The following is a 22,821-nucleotide window of genomic DNA, read 5'->3' as shown; positions in this document are numbered from 1 at the left end:
ATTTCACTAAACTAAAATTAGAAGCACTTGACTTTTGCCGCAAGATAAGGTTAAAAACTTTCTTCGCTGGAGCCGAAATGACGTCCGCACAGGAAACTACTGGACTTAGGGTGAAATCACGTTTCACTCCTACTATGAACATTCCCAAACAGGTCATAGCCTTTGAGCAAGCTGTACTCTCTTCCCTTACTAAACTTGAGAGGAAAACTGGCTTCGTAAAGAACAACATCGGCAAGGGTATACAACAAGCAATTGGTGATCTGAAATCTGACACTTCAATAGTGATAAAACAAGCCGATAAGGGCGGGGCGGTGGTCCTTTGGCCACGGCCCATGTACCTTGCCGAAGGGCAAACACATGTCAACAATAGGGAATGGTATAGACCCTCAAAGGAAGACCCTGTCCATGTAATCCAGGACAAAATATCCAGAATCACCAAGGAGGGTCTCGAGACAGGTTTTCTAGGACCCAAAGAGTATGAATTCCTGAATAAAAAATTGCCTCGAACTCCGATTCTATACTTCTTACCGAAGATTCATAAGAACGAAAGGGTACCCCCGGGCAGACCCATCGTCTCGGGCTGCGATTCGGTGCTTGAACCATTATCGAAATACATTGATTTCTTTCTAAAACCATGTATTGCAAAAGTCCGATCGCATCTCGGTGACACAACAGCCTTCATTAAACAAATTGAGGGACGTGCATTCAATGACCAGACCGAGCTGATGGTGACTCTAGATGTGGCTTCGCTCTATACACAAATACCGCAAGACGAGGCGCTAGAGGTCATTGAATTGTATTTAGAACAAAGGGACAGACCACACCGGGTGCCCACCAACTTCATTGTGGCACTAGCTGAGATCACTCTTCGTAGTAATTATTTTAAGTTCGAAAATTGTTTTTTTGTTCAAGTCAAAGGGACAGCCATGGGTTGTCCCTATGCACCGGAGTTGGCCGTGCTGTACATGGCACAATATGAGGAGCGATTTGTCCATAATGACAATCCCTTTTCTGGACACATCACTCAGTGGCTTAGATATATCGATGACGTCTGGCTCCTGTGGCAGGGGAGCCAGGCGGACCTCGAGCAGTTCCATTTATGGTTGAACTCCAGGCATCCAGACATTCAATTCACTCTTAACCACAGTCCAAAAGAAATGACTTTCCTGGACGTCACTGTAGGCTCCTGCGAGGGTAAGTTGATTACCTCCTTGCACAAGAAGGAAACTGACCGGAATACCATCCTGCACTATAGCAGTTCGCATCCTCAATCTCTGAAAAACAATTTGCCTTTCGGGCAACTGCTGAGGATACGGCGAAATTGTACTAATCTCTGTGATTTTGACTCCCATGCAAATAGATTCTGCAGTGAGATGGCAGAGAGGGGTTACCCAAAAAAATTGCTCAAGCACTCGAAAAACAGGGCCAAATTCACCCCAAGAGATACACTCCTTGAAAAGAAAGAAAAGAAAGACCTGGATCAATTGGTTTGTGTGACCACATTTGGCCAACACACGAATCAATTCAAAAATATAATTCGAAACAACTGGCATCTCCTTGAGACTTTGGAGCACCCCCTATCTAAGCCTATCTTCGCCATGCGCAAGAACAGAAGTATAGGGCAACACCTCATCAAAGCAGATAGTCACATCACAGCACCTAAAAGCGACCTCGTCACTCAGTGGAAATTGAAACCCATATGTGGACACCACAAATGTGGCAATTGTGTTTCATGTTCAAGCACCATTGAGGGTGACACCTTTGTACATAATGGCATTAGATGGAAGCATGACTGCTTCACGAATTGTAAGACTCGGAATGTCGTCTATGCGGTGGTTTGCCCATGTAGCAGAGTATATATAGGCAAAACAAATCAGCCCATTAATGTCCGGATTACCCAACATCGCTCCCGGCTTAAGAAAAAAGTCCAGACTGCCCCAATGGTGGACCATTTTATGTCTCATGGCCACTCTGAGAATGACTTTAAATGGACCACACTGGCATGGATTGACCCCAAACACTTCCAAGATGTGGAGACAATGCTGTTGCGCAAGGAAGCGTACTTAATTCTAAAATTTGACAGCGTTAATAAGGGTCTAAACAGCCTCAGCGAAATAAATAGGGCATAAAATACTTCTCGCCTGTTGGCGGCCACTACAAGTCCCATAATGCACCAGAATGGACTTGTAAACTTCTGAACATTTTTTTGAGACTACATGTCCCATAATACATCAGTGCCTGGCCAGCAGTCTGATTGGCTCCCTTTGCAACCATATGTTTTGAGCCTCAAGACCGGCGACGCCCAGGGACACTCATACCCCTAGGTTTGTCGTGGTGGAGCGAGTGCACTGATCGGCGATTTTCTACATAATTTGCGGTAAGCACGGGAGTGGTCATTTTAAAATTGCAACATAATGGTTTTAAGAAAGAACAACGCGGTAACAAGTTTCCCTCCTTCCTACCCCACAGTTACTGGCCTCGATGTGGTGAAATACGGACTTAAAATTGGAACCCCCACTAAGGGCACCGCGGACCGGTATCTATGTAAGTCCTTTTTCTGAAAATCACCCACACGCGATTAGCGCTGTTGTTGCCATTGGTTACATTTAAAGCACTGAAGCGGCAACGCGGTAATACAATCCCCCTTCCTCACCCTTACAGAAAAACTTTTCTAACTGCTCCCAGTGCGGAGATAAGCAGCCTTGAAAACGGAACCCCCATTAAGGCCACCGCAGATCGGTGTTTAAGTAAGTGCAAATGTTTTTTAGTCTCATAATGTACACGCAACTAGCGTGGTATTGAGCGAGCAGGGTTCTAAGTCGTATCTTGTTACCTTATTTCAGAAAAACATAAGAACTTCACCACACGTGGCGAAGACGTGGCTTAACGTCCAGGTTTAAGACAGGTAAATGAGCATTAGAAACCTCTTGTTTTAAGCAATTTCTCACCCCCCGTGGACCTGCGAAGGCACTTACCCCCCTATTACTCTGTTGCAGCGTAGGCCACCTGTGCATAGACGACATTCCCACCTTAACAGGATTAACAGTGGGCAGGATTTACACAAGGTATGAATTTTACAAACTCACTGTTCGGAGAGTAGTGGGAAGAGGACCTGCTAGATAGTAAATACCCCTTTTGTTTTTCGTTTTAACAGTTCCCATGGACTAGATTCAGTCTGCCCTGACGAGAATTCTGCAAGTCGCTAATCAGGATTCGAAACGCGTCGGCATCCCCTTTTGTTGTGTTTGGCCAGTTGGTCATTGTTATTTTTTGCTGACACTGGCAATGTTCCTGATAAATAGTTGATTAGTTCGGGCTCAGGACTTGGGAGTGTAATTGCATAGAAAGTTGTGTTTTACCTTCTCCCTGTGTTTCAAAGTGTTTGTGAAAGCACCTTTTTTCAGTAATGCACAAGATTGTATGGTCCATGTACTCATGTTAATGTTGTAAATGTTTAAAATCACTGTTTTCTTATTTATTCATCATATGTTTGGTTTTTTTCACATGTACAGTAAATATTTTGTAATTTTGCATGGCTAAGACGTGCGGTTGATAGTGGTCTTAGTTCTGACTCTTTTTTACGAATTGTTTCTGTAAACTAAGTACAAAATTGAAAAACATAAATTGTTTTTTGTAAACTAACAGTGTGTGGTTTACTTGTACATAAACCAGTGTGTACTTTGAAATAGCATGGAGGCATAGGCAAATACTTCTGTTTCATATTGTGTGGCCCTGCCTACCCTCCTTCCCCTCGGGCCCAGCCACCCTTCTTCTTTGATTAGGCAAATTACATGACATATGGAGGCGGAGGCCAGAGTATGAGCCGATGTCTGCGCATTTGAAGCTATTGATAAAAGAATGATGGTTGAACCTGTTCTATGATCGCTCTTCTCTTGGTCTATTATGAGTGTTCTCCTGGTCTGTGATAGCTATTCTCCTAGTCTAAGCTGCTGGCATTTTGTGGGAGCGCCGTTAGAACATCATCACAACAGCCTAGTGAATTTTGCTGACAACTAAAGCACAATTTTAACTACTTTAATAGACTTTTTTTGTTTTTCAATATCACATATTGTAGGATGTATTTTTATCAAGTTCTGTAATGTCACTTTTGTTAATGACACCAGGGTCAATAATTGAGTAACATTACTTTCTGTGAAACTGACAGGATCAAAAGTCAAGTGATGTCACTTCCTGAGAGGTCAATAGGTCAAAAGGCATGTGATGTCACTTTCGCTACCCCTGACATTTTGGTGAATCGACGTCCATGACAGCATGGCTACAAAACATTACCAAAGCCAATAACTCTCATGGGCAGGAGCCATTGGCGTTGCCAATGCTTCTTCTTATTTGTCTTCTTTTCTAACAAGGGTATGTACCTCGCCCGTTCTTCCTTCTCCTTGCAGACTTCCCAGTTCTCCTCTCTCATTCATCATATTGCTGTGTTTTGAATGTGAATTATAGATAGACATGTTATCGGTGGCTGGGGAAAAGAATGCTTAGGCAGAGTTGTCAAGTGGCCCATGCCACCGCAAGCGCCCTTAATCCTATCTTATTTTTATCCAGCAGTCATTTGCATGCATGGGCTTTTAGGCCCATTCTTGCACTTGCAAGAGAGAAATAAGTCCCAGCAGGCAACGAGAGTTTGATTAGAAAAGTCAGTAATGCTTAAAGATGCCCCTGGCAGCATGGGACCAGTTGGCAGCTATTCTCATCGATTTTAGCATCTGTCTTCTTAATACTAATATTTTTATATTTGATAGCCAATTTTCAACTGTGAGAGCAAGCTGCGAAATCATTAAAGTTGTAGACATGTGACATTTGAACTATAGGATTTTAGCAGAAGGTCACACGGTGCAGTAGAAGCAATTTTATAGAAACCATGTTAACACGACAATGATAGTGCTTTGCTGTTTTGTAACGAAGGGTTCCATTATCTGGTGTTAATTCAAAAGCAGTAACATAATTTCTTCATGAAGAATGTATGACCTTGGCTCTATTGATGTCTGTTCCCAGCAAAGTTCCAGTGTTTTTTAAATTTATTTTCATTTATCGCTATTGTTTTTATGCTTTTATAATGGTTTGACAAAACTGCAGTTCACTTACTGCTCAAAGTTTTGAAATCTGTGTTTTTTTCTCTACTGACTAAGCTTATTTCATTTTCTTTTTAAATGCGCATCTTTTATATGTAAATATGTAGGGCAGTGTAGTTCTACTTTTTGTGAGCTACCAATCATTCTTCATAAATTTGGAGACCTGTAAGTGCTTCTAGTGAAAACTAGGGGTGCGCGAAGTTAGAAAGACACAAAACGTACAGCTTCGCTATTAAATTTTTTTAATGAACTTTGGAAACTGGAAAGTTTACAATTTTTTTTTAAAGATAACCAGCTTCACCGGTCAGTCTGGCAGTGGTGGTCTGGCACTACTTGGTAGTAGCTGTCTGTCCCCCGTGAGAACCGCACCGCTAGTCCCTTGCCTGCCCCACACTCTGCCCCTATTACCGTCCCAATCCTTGACAACCCATATCGCGAGCTCCTCTGCACACTATTATGGGGGTTGTAGACCGCTCCAACACCCAGTACCTGTCCCCGACACCTGCGTCCCATGACATACCATACCTTTTCCCAGCCTCCGCATGTCTTGCCTCACATTGGTGCATGCGGCGGCCAGAAAGCAGTCCAGTTATCCATGCTGCTTGTGGGTGAAGTAGGGAAAAACTACCCAGCTTTGCCGAAGCAAAGTTCCTGAATTCTAGCGACTGTGCAGATAAAGGTTTTATTTCACCAACCTCTAGAGGAAATCAAATGTCGATGCATTGTTATACCCAGGCCTCCAGATAAGCTACACACTGGCTCGTTTGAATGCAGTGTGCAGTGGTGTAGAATGCAGTGGCCTTGAGTAGAGTGGTTTGGGCATAACATTAATTGGTATAGAGTCGAGTGGTGCAGTGTTGAGTGTTGTAGGGGGCAGTGGAATTAAGTGCAGTGGCATGGAGTGGTGTTAAGTAGAGTGCAGTGGTCTAGAGTAGAGTGGTGCAGAGTAGAGTGTAGTGGCATAGAGTAGAGTGTAGCAAAGTGCAGCACATAAAGTGCAGTGGCGTAGAGTGCAATGGCGTGCAGTGATGCAGAGTAGAGTGCAGTTCAATGGCATAGAGTGGTGCAGAGTAGAGTGCAGTGATGTACTGTGCAGTGGTGTAGAGTGCAGTAGCATAGTGTAGAGCAGAGTGCAGTAGTGTAGAGTGCAAAGGCATAGGGTGCAGTGGCTTAGAGTGGTGCAGAGTACAGTAGAGTTGCTTAGACTGCAGTGGCATAGAGAAGAGTAGTACAGCGTAGATTAGAGTGCCATAGAGTGCAGTGGTGTAGAGTGCAGCTCCATAGAGCTCTGTGGTACAGAGTATAGGTGTACAGTGCAGTGGCGTATAGTTCAGTGATGTAGAGTAGAATGCAGTGGTGTAGAGTACAGTGATGGAAAGTGCAGTAACGTAGCGTGCAGTGGCACAGAGTAGAGTGGTGCAGAGTAGAGTGGCGTAAAGTGCAGTGACATAGAGTAGAGCAACATAGAGTGCAGTGGCGTAGAGTGTAGTGGCATAGAGTGCACTGGTGTCGAATGGGTTAGAGTGCAGTGGCATCAAGTGCAGTGGTGTAGAGTGCAGTGACGTCGAGTGCAGTGGCGTAGAGTAGCGTCATGCAGAGTAAAGTAGAGTGGGGTACAGTGTAATGGCATAGAGTGAAGTTCAATGGCATAGAGTGAAGCAGAGTAGAGTGCAGTGATGTACTGTGCAGTGGTGTAGAGTGCAGTAGCATAGTGTAGAGCAGAGTGCAGTAGTGTAGAGTGCAAAGGCATAGGGTGCAGTAGCTTAGAGTGGTGCAGAGTACAGTAGAGTTGCTTAGACTGCAGTGGCATAGAGAAGAGTAGTACAGCGTAGATTAGAGTGCCATAGAGTGCAGTGGTGTAGAGTGCAGCTCCATAGAGCTCTGTGGTACAGAGTAGAGGTGTACAGTGCAGTGGCGTATAGTTCAGTGATGTAGAGTAGAATGCAGTGGTGTAGAGTACAGTGATGGAAAGTGCAGTAACGTAGCGTGCAGTGGCACAGAGTAGAGTGGTGCAGAGTAGAGTGGCGTAAAGTGCAGTGACATAGAGTAGAGCAACATAGAGTGCAGTGGCGTAGAGTGTAGTGGCATAGAGTGCACTGGTGTCGAATGGGTTAGAGTGCAGTGGCATCAAGTGCAGTGGTGTAGAGTGCAGTGACGTCATGTGCAGTGGCGTAGAGTAGCGTCATGCAGAATAAAGTAGAGTGGGGTACAGTGTAATGGCATAGAGTGGTGCAGAGTAGAGTGCAGTGACATACAGTGCAGTGGTGTAGTGCAGAGTAGAGTGGCATAGTGTACAGTAGTGTAGAATGGTGCAGAGTACAGTAGATTGGCATAGACTGCACTGGCATAGAGTAGAGTAGTACAGAGTAGATTAGCCGCTTAACTGCAGTGGCAATTCTGCCGCAGTGCGGTGGTTTAGTGCAGTGGGCGGGGCCGCGTCGGACAACGGTGTGACTACAAAGGTAGTGCACGCGACGGCCGTTGGCTGACAGAAGCATGGGAGGGGATATATATATATTACCTACTGGCGGTCGCCAGTAGGTAGTTATAGTTAAGACCTAGTTTCCATAGGAAATCTGCAACATTCTATTTGGAATCGTTGCGAAATTCTCAAAGAAGATGGCCTGCTCCGCTCCTTCCCTAAAAGATTCGGGGTGATTTGTCAAGTGGGGGCCGAGAAAAAAGGGGGTCCCGAAACGGGTTTTCCCCATGTAATTTTCCATAGGGACCATTAAGTGAGGCTACAGCACGAACTGCTGAACGGAATTACACCAAATTTGGCAAAAAGGTAGAGTTTGTTTTGCAGATTACGCTTTTTGTTAAATGGTGTAAATCCGTTCAGTAGTTCCTTAGAAAATCAAAAGTAAAATCATAGATATATTTGCGAAGTTGTACCGTACGCGTACCGTCCGAGCAACTAGTTCACCAGGTACCTCCAGTAATCGCCACGGAGCTGGGCTGCAAAGTATTGTAAAAAGAGGGCGTTGCCTCTGAACACCTCTCAGGATTGAAGAAGAATGAATTCCCCAACTTAAAACGCGCCACAGGGCGTGTTTGCACACATGTCACCTCCCTTCCTTCCTTCACTATTGAGCAAAATATTCCTCTAAAATCAGGCGAACTACGAATTCCAATTTACTCACCTGTTATCAGGAGAGACCTCAGTGCTGCATCATTCAGCCCACTACTGATCCTGAAAACTAATTCTAACCATACTTACAGTAACTTAAATTTCCTTCCATAGGCTAACATTGACTGGTTTCACTTGGAGATTCTTCTAAGTGTGGAGTTTTGGAACTTAAAAAAATTCCTCTAAAATCAGGCGAACTACGAATTCCAATGTACTCACCTGTTATCAGGAGAGACCTCAGTGCTGCATCTTTCAGCCCACTACTGATCCTGAAAAGTAATTCTAACCATACTTACAGTAACTTGAATTTCCTTCCATAGGATATCATTGGCTGCTGTATAAAATATATATAAAATAAAAAATATATATATATTACAATTTTAATATTTTTAAACAAATAGTTTTTTCAATTTATATTAAAAATATGTAATGTCAAAAACATTTCACAGCGTCCAGCTAAGATGGCCGCATCTTAGGAGTGCTCCGTGGTCCAGCAAATCTCCCCAGTAAATCCGGACATTTATCCTGCCCGAAAACGGCGTAAAAGTGACACACAGGAAACCGGAACGTCCCCGCTGTATGGAAAGCCTGCTTGCATCGCGTAACTCCCTGCTAATGCCGAGATCCGCCGCTGTGTACATCGCGGCCTAAAGTAACGGCCGGAGCCGGGGACTAAATTCGGTGCGGAGAACCTGAGGTCGGCGCGGCGAGAAAGGACTCCTGCCATCGGAGGCGGCTGCGGGGCCGGGTGAGTGCACCGGAGCACTGGAGGACATCAGCCCATGTTGGTGAGGCGCCTTCCGAGCCAGCAGTGACACGAGTGGGCCCGGCGGTGTGGTAAGGCTAGTGGACGGCCTGGGGCGCCACCGGAGCTGCTGGGGGGATAGGCGGAGCCCCATCGTTGCCCGGAAAAGAGCGGAGGCACCCCTGCAGGGCACAAAGACACACGGCCTGAGTATGCATAGGGGCGGCCCGACAGCGAGGCCCCACAGAGACAGTAGGTGCCTGGCGGCAAATTGAACACCGCACGAGCTGCACAGGCCTTAATAAACTTGTGAAGACACTGATCCGGCGGGCCTACTACCGCCGAATCCCGCGCATATTTGGCGTGAAAGGCGAGGCCCCAGAAGCGGGGGTGCCGACCGAGAATACCCGTATCTGATCCCAAGACTGCGCCGGTGTAGTGAGGCGCTGGGAGGATAGAGTGGGTCCCCTGATCTATTTAGCCCCAGGCGTTACCCACACAAGCACTACAAGACAGGCACAGGGGGCGGCGGAAACGGACCGCAGGAGTCGGCAACTTGGTGGAGGGCCTCTCCTGGGCGTGAAGCACGAGCGCCGCCGGCCATCAAAATCGAGGCCCAGGTCTGTGGCACTTACAGCGAGCAATGCCGGTGTACAGCAGTAAAGGCGCGGGTGGCGCCCATGAGGTGAGTGTGCAGCAGACTGTGCTCATCTGGCCACCTGCGGTTTTCTTGGGGCCCGAGGGAAAGTATAAGACCCTACTCTGCTGTCATGAATGAGAGGCGCCCTGCTGAATGTTAAAATTGTGACTGTGGTGCCGCACTCGGCCCCGCGGGGCCTCTTAGTAACTGGGGACTGAAGCACCGAGGGACACTGGCCAGCGCTGGGGCCTGCCCTCCCGACCGGTGTGAAGAGTGGATCACGACCAAGACCAGTATCCCGTGGCGGACGCTTGGCTCCGGTGTTTCACGGCCGCTCCCGGACCGCATGCTGAGCTGACACGGGCCCGCGGATAGCCGCTGTCGCTGACGACAGACACAACCCATCCTCGAAGTGCTCGGCTTCATCATGCGGCCCCCCAAAGGAGGAACAGGGACCCAAACTAACAAGATGGACCAATATGCAGTGACTCGTACGGAGCAACAGCCTGCTGTGGCGGCAAAGGACGGTAAGCAGCAGGCAGAACCGTCCCTGAACTCCATCATGGCCGCCATCCAGACATTGGGAGGCAACCTCGAGACGAAGATTGACAAGATCTCTATTGAGGTGAACTTATTACGCGAAGACCTGGGGAAAACCACTGAGAGGTCCAAGACTAACGAAGGGGCCATAAAGACACTACAGGCCTCTGAAAAACGACTGGAGGACAGGGTGAACGAGCTCATTCACCAACACCAGAAAATGGTGATGAAGCTTGAGGATCAGGAGGGGAAGGCCCGAAGAAGTAACATCCGCGTGGTAGGTGTGCCGCAGGGATTGGAGGGAGACAGCATGGAGTTGTTTCTAGAGGACCTTATCCTGCAACACCTAAAGCCCAAGAGACTGTCGAACATCTTCACCATTGAACGGGCCCACCGAGCCCCGATCCCCAAGCCAAAACCAGGGGCCTTGCCGAGAACAATTATTGCTAAAGTGCTTAATTATAGAGACCGCGACGCGATCCTCCAAGTCGCCAGACAACAAGGAGACTTGCACTACGAAGGGGCGACGATCCGATTCTTCCCTGACCTCACCTTGCAAGTCCAACAGGAACGACGCTCATTCCAAGGGATCAAGGCGGCACTCCGTGAGCGAGGACTCAAATATATGATGTTCTTCCTAGCTAAGCTGAAAGTTCTTTCTGGAGGTAAATCCTACTTCTTCACCACACCAGCTGCAGCCCAGGAGTGGTTGGACAACGCAGCGCCGGAGGCCCAGGTAGAAAGGGACAGCACCAACTGGAGAGAACCCGGGACTTCCTCCCCTGGTTCAGCGGCTGTGAGACAGGACGGAGACGACCAGAGCCAGAGGTCTTGGCGCTCCAGGTCAAACAGCCCCCGTTGGGATTCAGCCCGAGACAATGCAGTCGGATGATGACACAAACATTGCTGCCGTTGATCTTCGAACAGTAACGTATACTGCATTCAGTGTAACAATGGGGGTTGTTGTCATTGGGTGGCTTACATAGCTGACACGAGACTCGGGGACCTCAAACCAGTATTTCTTTGTGCTTCAAACATGTGTAAATGACTTACAGGGGCAACATGGGTTGGCGAAGGGGGAGAATGCCAGCCACATTTCCCACAAGAAGTTCCTTGGGGAGGGCTTTCCTCTCTTCCGGGGGTGGGGGTTGGGCGACAGGCGCTCTGCTAATTGGGGTGGTGGGTAGTTCGAGGACCCACAGAGCAGGGGGCAGGGAGGGGGGGACTGTTGTGCGGGGAAGGGTGGTTACAATGCAGCAAGTTGGGGGGGAGGAACAAGAGGGCTTTACAACGGTAATGCTGTTCAAAGTCTGCATGAATCGCACATGTTGGCGGGGATGTTGGGAGGGTAGGGGAGTTGGGGAAGTTTCACGGTCACAAGTAGTTCACACTTTCAGGATCGGATCAGGCACCAGAGTACAGGTACACATCGTCTCACATAGCAACGGTTATGGCTAAGAAATGGGAAAAGAGTCTAAAAGTTCTGAGCTGGAATGTTAACGGGTTAGGGGACAAGCTCAAACGTACCATAGTCCTGCAATTCATTAAAAGGCACCGGCCGGATGCGGTAATGCTGCAGGAAACACATCTAATGGGAAACGCATGTCTGGCCCTCAACCGGTGGGGATACACACTTGCAGTTCACTCCGGCTTCACTTCCGGCTCCAGGGGTGTGGGAATTCTGTTGCACCGCTCACTGGCCTTTAACACATAGACCGCACTGTAACGGACCACCAGGGTCGCTTCGCGGCAGTGTCTGGCAGATGGAAAGGCTACCACATTAACCTGCTCTCTATATACATCCCACCGGGCCTCCACACTCGAGCATACGAAGAACTGGGTAAATTGATATTCTCCCTCCCTGATGGTCAAATGATACTGGGGGGCAATTATAACGCAGTGGTGTCAGGTACCCTGGATAGACATCCCCCCAGGGACATACTACAAGGACAGCAGTGGCTGGCGAACTTCCTGGATGCCTTCGGGCTCACGGATATCTGGCGGCTGCTGCATCCAACTGACACGAACTTCACCTTCTTCTCTGGACCCCATCGATCATTCTCACGCCTCGATTACATTCTCACCCTGCTGCACCACGACATAACGGTGCAGGAAGCTACACACCTTCTGACCACGCGCCGGTTTTCACGCACCTCATGTTTGGGTCTCGGAAAGAGGGCTGCATTGCACCGATAAGCGCCTGGCACTTAAAGAATGAGAAGATTAGGAAGCAGCTCACCAACTTGATTACCCACTACTTCGACATCAACTTGGGGTCGGTGGACTCCCCAGTTACCCTATGGGAGGCCTTTAAACCTGTGATTAGGGGGGAGGCGTTGTCAGCCATTGCAGGTAAGTGGAAGGAGAAAGAACAGCAGGTCACCACAGTGGAGGCAGACCTTGAGAGGCTAGAAAAGGAAGTGCAGGAAACTGGGTCAGCCGGGGCCCAGCACAGGCTGCGGCTGAAAACGGCAGAATACAAGGAATTAGTTACACAGGAGGCCCAAATAGTGGCCAGACACAAGATGGGAAGGCTATACGACCAAGGGGACATGCTGGGAAACTTATAGCATGGATTGACAAGAAACAACTGGCCAGCAGGGTGGTGCTGGAAATCAGAACGGTATCTGGGACTATGGTAACTGAACCCCGGGAGATAGTGGCTGAATTTGCAAGACACTATAAACAGGTATACAGCCGGGAGTCTGATCGTCTAGAAGAAGACTCAGTAGACCAGCTGGCGAACATCCAAATGCCTTGCCTGTCGGAGGAAGAACGGAACACCCTGGAGAGCCCGCTCACAGATGCTGAGCTGCAACGCGCTATCGTTGACCTCCGCCCAGGCATGGCTATGGGACCTAACGGCCTCCCAATAGAGCCCTACAAGATCAAGCCAGATGCCCTCGCTAAACACCTAAAGCGTATGTTCGAAAAAAGTAATGAGGAGGGCCTGTTGCCACGGGACCAGCGCCTAGCGACAATAGTGGCTATACACAAAGAAGGGAAACCTAAAGAGTCCTGTGCTTCATACAGACCAATCTCACTGCTCAATGCAGAGCCAAAATTCTGGCCAAAACGCTGGCGAACCGCCTGCAGCCGGTCCTGTCTACATTAGTCCATAACGACCAATCCGGGTTCATGCCACACCGTAACACCGCACTCAACATTAGGCGCCTCAACAGGGTGCTTGGGCAACGGCACAAGCTGCAGGAAGATGCGGTTGTGGTCTCTCTTGACGCCACCATGGCGTTTGACACTCTGGAGTGGCCGTACATGATAGTGGTACTCCGCAAATTGGGCTTTGGGCCAAAATTTATAAAGTGGATCCGCCTCCTCTACACTGCACCGCTGGCCCAGGTGGTGGTTAATGGTAGGGCGTCGGAGGTCTTCGGCCTGCAGAGGGGGACTAGACAGGGATGCCCCCTCTCTCCTCTCCTATTCGCGCTTTCCCTGGAACCGCTTGCGGCCTGGATTAGACAAGATGTCAACCTCAAAGGCATAGCCTGGACGGACGGATGGGAGGATAAAATCTCCCTTAATGCCGATGACATCCTCCTGTACCTCTCCAGACTGCGCAGGTCTATCGTGGCGGCGCTAGACATCTTCGCAGGCTTCGGCAGAAACTCCGGCTTTCGGATCAATTGGGGTAAATCCCACCTCTATGTGCTCCATGGAGACCCCCCCGAGCTCCCTGACACCTGTCCCATTACGATAGCGGAATGGAGTCTTTGCGTCCACAGACAAGACTCTGCTGTACGAGAGAAATCTCATGCCACCTCTACGACGGCTTCAACGGGACGCTAAAATTTGGCAGCAACTTCCATTATCACTGCTGGGCCGAGCGGCCCTCTTTAAGATGATGGCATTGCCAAGATTTCTATATGCTTTGCAAAACTATCCCGACCTAGTTCCCAACTCGTATTTCGCAGCAGTTGAAACGTCGCAGCGTGATCTGCTGTGGGCGGAGATGCCTAGAATTGCACTGCGTAAACTCACACTGGGGTGGTATGATGGTGGAATCGCCCTCCTAGACATCCGTAAATATTATTGGGCCGCTCACCTCGCGGCGATCAACCAGGGGACATATGGTGACGGAAGTGATCCGGGATACGGGATGGATAGGTGGCTCCTTCCTGGGGAGAACTACGAGGTCGCACTCTACTCCAAGCCGGGCAAACACCACCTCACGGGACCAACTCGGCACTCAGTACAGGTGTGGCATATTGCTCAGAAAAAGTTGGGGTGGGCAGAGGTCCTCACTATGGCAACTCCACTCTGGGCCTCTGAAAAACTGGGCAACCTGAGACTCACCAAGGGGTTCCGTAACTGGGATCTGATAGGCATCTCACAAGTTAGAGACCTTTGGGGCCCTACGGGCATTCGCTCATTTGCCCAACTGCAAGAAACATATGATCTAGCCCCTACTGAACACTTCAGATACATGCAAGTGCGACACTCCCTGCAGACACACATCCCTCCGGAAACTATATTGCCCCAAAATTCCCCATTAGAAGATAGGTTATTAGACGGGTACATCCCTGACCACGCCATCTCCCTCACGTACAAGAAATTGATTAATAATCCCCCTGACACGCTTCTTCCCCTTAAAGAGAAATGGGTCGCTGACGGGCTAGAGATCGATGAGGAAGAATGGCTATATGTTCTTGCCTCCCCTAGGGAGGTGGCGATCTCGGCCCGACTGCGACTAATCCAACTTAAAATTCTCCACAGGGTCTATATCTCATGTACTAGACTCCAGGCGATGGGGAGGGACGGAGAGGGGCTCTGCAGAAGGGGTTGTGGGGGGACGGGCACTTTCTTTCACATACTGTGGGACTGCCCGAAGATACAGAGGTATTGGAGGAGAGTGGTGATGTGTATGCAGGAGGTTTGGGAAGTTGAGATCCGTCCGGAGGCTAAGAGATGTCTCCTGAACATTTGGGAACCCACAGACCTGTCTCCAAAAGGGAAACTATGGGTGACACTGGGGCAAATGGTGGCAAAGAGGAACATTGCTAGATTGTGGGCAGCCCCCAACCCACCAAAACTGATGGAATGGCAAAGCGACATGGATTGGTGCATGCTGCAAGAAAAAACTGTATACGTGACAAGAGGGTGCCCCCGTAAGTGGGGGGAGATATGGTCCAAATGGAACGACTTTAGGAGAAACATATGCGAGCCTCCATATGCCCCGCAGGTCAGCTCAGAAGAAATAGATTGAATTGTTTTAAAACCAGCTATGACTATGAGAGATGCATGACATACAGATGTATTTCTGGTGCTGAGGCGGATTGGTATTACGGCAACTTGTGACTGTGACTGTTTCTAGATGGAGCGAAATGATTTACATTTTGAACTAGACCGTTGAACATTATAAAACATAAAATTGGACCTATTCCACTCCGTAACAAACACATGCCTTACAGACTTAATGCTATGTAAAGCGGGGGCAGGCCTGGAGGGTTGATGCCTGGGCCGTGTAACCTGATTGTTGTTGCATATGTGGAAGAATTGGCGGCCGGCCCCACGGGTTGTAGGCCAAAGCTGTGTTCTCTTAATTCCAGAATAAAGGTCTTTAAAAAAGAAAATATGTAATGTAATAAAAAAAAAATCTAAAAATAAATAGTTTAAAACAATGTAGTAAATCAGTATAAAAAATATAACAATTAATACATTTAAAAATTATCATTTACAAAACCTTTGAAATTCACTGAAAAAAACATAGGTTTCAGCCACGTTATAGTTAGGAATTAGCATTTAAAAAACCTTAGAAATTCACTGAAAAAACCATAGGTTTCACACATGTTATAGTTAGGAATTAGCATTTAAAAAACTTTAGAAATTCATTGAAAAAACCATAGGTTTCACACATGTTATAGTTATGAATTAGCATTTAAAAAAACCTTAGAAATTCATTGAAAAAAACATAGGTTTGATACATGTTATAGTTAGCTGGACATTTCACTCATACAAAACCATTCAAATGTCCCTGTTATAGTTAGTTCAGCTAACTATAACTCGCGAGCCCGCAATGCACTGCTGATGACGTCACATGTCACATCACTCATGACATGGTCAGTGACATCACTCATGACATCACCGATGACATCTCAAATGACATCACTGATGACATCATCCAGTGAATGTGTGTCTTTCTGAAAAAGAATTATTTTTTATATATGTATACCTAAACGTGATCAAGGGAGCTTGACTCCCGAAACGCGTTGATGTAACTTAATAAAAATAAGCCTGAAACCTACGATACCTGCGTGAGAGTGCCGGATGATTTCTTTACGTATATATATCCACAACTCCATTCACCGGTCGTTCGAACACAGCAGCGGGTGCCTCCGTCAGGTGGGTGAAACCTTCTTGCCTCGCTAGCACAGTAAACACACGGAGCACTTCGGGACAAGTCAACATGATGGCTTTATTTCGGCAAATGCATTTTGGTTAATTGTACCTTCTTCAGTGCCAAGCCTCTAGTTAGTCCTCTGCTCAGCCCCCAAATTTGACATACTTCTAAGCACCTCATTGGCGGGGCTTCAATCAGTTCAAAGCGGCAGTTCCTCCAATAGGACACAAGAACGGAAGCAGCGTGAACTCCATGTTCCATAATGCACCAATGATTGTTTTTCGTTCTTGTTATTTAGAATTTGTAACAGCATTCATGTCGCTTTGCTCGATGTGAAGCCCTTGTATTCATGTCGGATTTGAGCAGGTTCCCCTCGCTTCCCGTTGATGACACCAAACGCAGACGCTTGTGGGTGACCCTCCTATGAACGGAGCACCCCAGGCTTGACTAGTCTGCGCCTTCCGACACCAACCGCTGGTTTAGCGGGGGTTCAAACATACCAATTTATATCCACAACTCCATTCACCGGTCGTTCGAACACAGCAGCGGGTGCCTCCGTCAGGTGGGTGAAACCTTCTTGCCTCGCTAGCACAGTAAACACACGGAGCACTTCGGGACAAGTCAACATGATGGCTTTATTTCGGCAAATGCATTTCGGTTAATTGTACCTTCTTCAGTGCCAAGCCTCTAGTTAGTCCTCTGCTCAGCCCCCAAATTTGACATACTTCTAAGCACCTCATTGGCGGGGCTTCAATCAATTCAAAGCGGCAGTTCCACCAATAGGACACAAGAACGGAAGCAGCGTGAACTCCATGTTCCATAATGCACCAATGATTGTTTTTCGTTCTTGTTATTTATCATTTGTAACAGCATTCCTGTCGCTTTGCTCAATGTGAAGCCCTTGTCTTCATGTCTGATTTGAGCAGGTTCCCCTCGCTTCCCGCTGATGACACCAAACGCAGACGCTTGTGGGTGACCCTCCTATGAACGGAGCACCCCAGGCTTGACTAGTCTGCGCCTTCCGACACCAAGCGCTGGTTTAGCGGGGGTTCAAACATACCAATTTATATCCACAACTCCATTCACCGGTCGTTCGAACACAGCAGCGGGTGCTTCCGTCAGGTGGGTGAAACCTTCTTGCCTCGCTAGCACAGTAAACACACGGAGCACTTCGGGACAAGTCAACATGATGGCTTTATTTCGGCAAATGCATTTCGGTTAATTGTACCTTCTTCAGTGCCAAGCCTCCAGTTAGTCCTCTGCTCAGCCCCCAAATTTGACATACTTCTAAGCACCTCATTGGCGGGGCTTCAATCAGTTCAAAGCGGCAGTTCCTCCCATAGGACACAAGAACGGAAGCAGCGTGAACTCCATGTTCCATAATGCACCAATGATTGTTTTTCGTTCTTGTTATTTATAATTTGTAACAGCATTCTTGTCGCTTTGCTCGATGTGAAGCCCTTGTATTCATGACGGATTTGAGCAGGTTCCCCCTGCTTCCCGCTGATGACACCAAACGCAGACGCTTGTGGGTGACCCTCCTATGAACGGAGCACCCCAGGCTTGACTAGTCTGCGCCTTCCGACACCAATCGCTGGTTTAGCGGGGGTTCAAACATACCAATTTATATCCACAACTCCATTCACCGGTCGTTTGAACACAGCAGCGGGTGCCTCCGTCAGGTGGGTGAAACCTTCTTGCCTCGCTAGCACAGTAAACACACGGAGCACTTCGGGACAAGTCAACATGATGGCTTTATTTCGGCAACTGCATTTCGGTTAATTGTACCTTCTTCAGTGCCAAGCCTCTAGTTAGTCCTCTGCTCAGCCCCCAAATTTGACATACTTCTAAGCACCTCATTGGCGGGGCTTCAATCAGTTCAAAGCGGCAGTTCCTCCAATAGGACACAAGAACGGAAGCAGCGTGAACTCCATGTTCCATAATGCACCAATGATTGTTTTTTGTTCTTGTTATTTATAATTTGTAACAGCATTCCTGTCGCTTTGCTCGATGTGAAGCCCTTGTATTCATGTCGGATTTGAGCAGGTTCCCCTCGCTTCCCGCTGATGACACCAAACGCAGACGCTTGTATATATATATTTATATATATCCTACTGGCAGCCTCTAGTAGGTGGTTATAGTTAAGACATAGTTTCCATAGGGAAAGCATTTTTTGCCTTGCCAATAACTTTGGCGTCGTTTGACCAATGTTCATGAAAGTTTCCAAAAAAAGAGTCAAAGTAGGTTATGTGTCTTATGGCAAGTTTGAGAGTGATCTCTGCAGTGGGGACTGAGTAATACGAGCGCGAAAAAGAGGTGTGTTTCTAATGTTAATTCCCATAGGAACGTGTTGTCAAACCTACAGCCGGAACTGCTGGACGGAATTTGACTAAATTTGCCAGAAAGGTAGATGTTGTTTCACAGATTGTGCTTTTTGGTGGAAATCTGTTCAGTAGTTTTTCATAAATTTAAGAAGACTTTGTGAAAAAAGACAAGCTTGTGCAGAGAAATGCACCGCTCTGATTGGCTGCCAGGCCTTCAAACAGAAAGTTTGGCAGCCATCTTGGGACTCGGCTTCACGAGTCCCCAAAAAACAAAAATTGAAAATAGAAAAAGGAGGCAGGGTAGGAATACCCTGACTCCCAAATCATGGGCAAAAAGCATTAAAAAAAAAAATCGGCACCAAATTGCGATATTTGTAAGTTTGTAGCAAAGAAACACAAAACAATCATGGGCTTCCGCGCTCGTGAGAGTATTCAAATCTCCAGGGACCGCCACCGCCACCACCCCATGAGCCCTACATGGCCCTGAGTACCGCCACGCCCCAGGGTCGGCTCCAGCAATGTGCCGTGGTGGCCACCCCCAGGACATTGCAGTTTGCTATGGCTTGGCAGGAGCACTGTTAGTTAGAGTGGGTGAACTTAGGACATCAGTGGCCATTTATAGGTGATGACATGTGAGAAACGACATCAGACAAAGCTATCAGAGGGGGCGTTTATAGGAGGTGCAGAGTGAGAAACATTAGACACAGTTATCAAAGTGGGACATTGTCAGCTATCATTTATTAGGCTACTCTGTAAACAAGGTGCTTTGTCGCTGCTGCAAAAGTGCGCTGTCATAGGGGCCAGTTTATAAGAACTCTGTTAAATATGGAGCATCCTGTGCAGCTTATTTGAACAGGAACATCAATGAAATGTTAAGCAGACTACTGAGAGCAAACAAAAAGAAACCTAACGTTTGTAATACGTTTTTGGAAAAACATTTACTCGCTGTCTTATAGGAGTTTTGTCTTCCTTTGTTTGCAATAGGTTTTATGTTCCCATTCTGAATTTTAAAAAGGGCAAAATAGGCTACAGTTTTTGGAGCTTTATTTAGCATACCCTCCCAGTCACGATCTCAGTTGAAATGTGGGCCATTTGGAGAGGGTGGGGAGATGCATTTCTTCATGCAGATAGGTGTTTGGCATGAAAAAACAACAGAACTACCTACATTGCCACACCAGAAGGGTGCTCTCAATTCCTTAGCCAGTTCCATGTAGCTTATCTGGCTTGTTGTTAACTTTAGTGACGATGATGCACCCACAAAAAGGCTTCTCTTGTGCCTCTTCTCTACCATCAGCTATAAGATACAGATCTGCAAACTCCCCTCTCTTCGCCTTCCCGTATAATACTTTCCAGAGGACATCCAATACGACAATTTCTCGCAATTAGGATACAAATTATTGTCAGGAAGAGTAAAACAAAAACAAATCACAATGCGGCCTTGGGACATTGTGTAGAGAAAATGGACACTGGGTAGTTCTTGTCCATAGACACAACAGATTGAGCAGCAAACAAAACAAGGCAAGCCACCAAGCAATTCAAGGAGTTGGATGGGATCTCAAATGTCCAAAACTATGCCTTGAGTTGGTTTCCCTGCCACCCCTTATATAACAAGCATTTGCAATTCAATAGGTCTCACATTGTCAATGACAATGCCTTTTATTATTGCAAGTTATTTAAACACATAAATAAAAGGCATTGTCATTTACAATGCCAATAGCTCAAAATCGGGCAAATGCGAGACCTATTGCATTGGAAATGCTTGCTTGCCTATACGATTTTAGGTGATCTATGAGTAGGATTTAAGATCATACGGGAAAAAGTCAGCATAAACCTGTTGCAGAACCCATCTCAGTTCCACTAGGTTTGGAGATAAGATGAAAGCAGAAACTGGTGATCGGCTGTTTTAGTATCTAATATACACCTCTTAAAACTTGAATTCGCCAAGTAGAGGTTTCTGTTTTTTTGTTGTTTATTGTGAAAGCCTGGCTACAGTCTGGCCTGTGGAAAGTCAGCATTCTATCAGCACGTGAGCGGGATGTTGTCTCCTCGCCCAGAGCTATGGCCGAAGCACATGGACTGTCCCAGCCGAGCCAGTGACAGCATTTCTCAGGCTTGTGTGTGCTGTGTACATAAATGCTGGAATTGTTAACCACAGGCTTCGAGTACAACGCTGACATGGGATCCGTGTCAGAGAAATGCTGCAGCATGCATGAAAGAACTTTACGCTTGTTGCCTTTCCTACAGGGCCTCGAGGTTGTTTTGCGGCTAACTAGGCACAAGAAACTTGAAATCAAATAAGCTAATGCTAAGCAGAGCTATGGACACAGTTAACAAGACTGGCAGTGGCATAAGGGGGCATTGCAATGCCAGCGCCCGCTCCTGTTGCTTTGAGGCGCTGTACACCCCCAGAAAAACGTAAAGTAGGACCCCGCAAAAAACAGACCAGTACCGTCCCCCTGTCCTCACCGTGGCCAGAACCCACGCACAATGTGCGTAAACAAGCTGGTGGTCACACCTGCGTATAAACCCTCCTGCAGTATGAGATACACTTCAAAAAATAGTCCTTACAGAATAAATAAGAGGTACCATGTAACAACTGAAGTAAAAGGGCCAGTCCTCATGGAAGTTACAAATGAAGACAAGGCGGTACTAAGGAGGGACTAACGAGGCAATTGAAGAATTGGAAGCCAGCATTTACAAAGAACAACAACACAAGCCAATGAAAAATATGGGTGGAAAGTGGGCGGAGCTTCAAATCAATACCATTCCTCTCAGAGCAGCACATGCGCTGCCCAGTCTTGACCTGAAAACTAAATTGTAGAAGGGGTCGAAGCACCTAAAACGCTTTGGAGGCAGACCTCCTGTATACGTCACTGAAGAAATGTTTTAAATAAGTTAAGATCAAACTTACCTTTTATTTAACATTTGAGGTAATGATTTTAGAAATCCCATTTCCAATTTCAATGCACATTTTACAAACAAATTGGCAACAATTATACTGTTTTTCAAACACACTCGTAAAGAATGCGAGGAAAACTCTTTCCTCATTATTATGAAGGCCACACTAGCCACTTCCTTGTGGTGTAGGAGCAATGTTAAGTGAATGTGGCTGAGTGACTGAAAGCCTGAGACAGAGACTGAGCTTTCGAGTGGCTTCTGCCAGCAAACCCTTGCTCTAACCTCAAGCACCAAGAATTGACAGAGACATCAATCTCCTGTGTCCATCGAAATGCCCTCCCAACCACCGGGGCCTTTCATGCAGGGAGGGCAAGGCTGTGGTCAGGGGGTGGGGTTTGGGGTAACTTCCTCTTCCTGCATTCTGGCATGATCGGGAGGGACAAGTTAGGAAAGGGAGTAAGGAAAGGTGTAGGGCTGTGGTTCCCAAAGTGTGCGCCGCGGCGCCCTGGTGCGCCGTGATTAGAAGCCAGGGGCGCCGCGGCGCGGCTCAGGATTTGGGTTGTTGAAAATGCAGCCGCATTTCCTCCCCTCCTTTGTGCTGCCAGGTCACTTTACATCTCAATTACTGATTGATGGAGAAAGCCTTTAGCTCTCACACGTGGCAGACATTGCCCCAGGGCACGCATCTCCTGGTGTTTTCTTCTCGCTCCTATCTGGACTGTTTCTCTGAGCCCGGTGCAGCAGCCTGTCCTGTTTCTCTGAGCCCCTATGTAGATGACTGTCCTGCTTCTGGGACCCTGTGGAGCAGCCTGTTATTTTCTGTACCCCGGTGGAGTAGCCTGTCCTTTTCTGTGAGCCCGATTGCGCTGCCTGTCCTGTTTCTCTGCCCCCAGTGCAGTTCTTTCAGCAGGGGCGTAGGAGACACTAAATTTCTGGGGGGGACAGGGACAACCTTGTGGTCTTTCCAGTGACCCTTTAGAAATCGCCTGTTGCATGAGACCGTACGCCCATTTATATGATCAGATACTTTTAAAGTGAAACATTGAGAAAGGCACGCATGTTGTCACAGTTTGTAAGCATTCTTTATTGTTATTTGTAT

This window comes from Lissotriton vulgaris, chromosome 5 (assembly GCF_964263255.1).
Source record: "Lissotriton vulgaris chromosome 5, aLisVul1.2, whole genome shotgun sequence".
Classification (NCBI taxonomy): Eukaryota; Metazoa; Chordata; class Amphibia; order Caudata; family Salamandridae; genus Lissotriton; species Lissotriton vulgaris.
Note: the sequence above shows the minus strand (reverse complement) of the source record.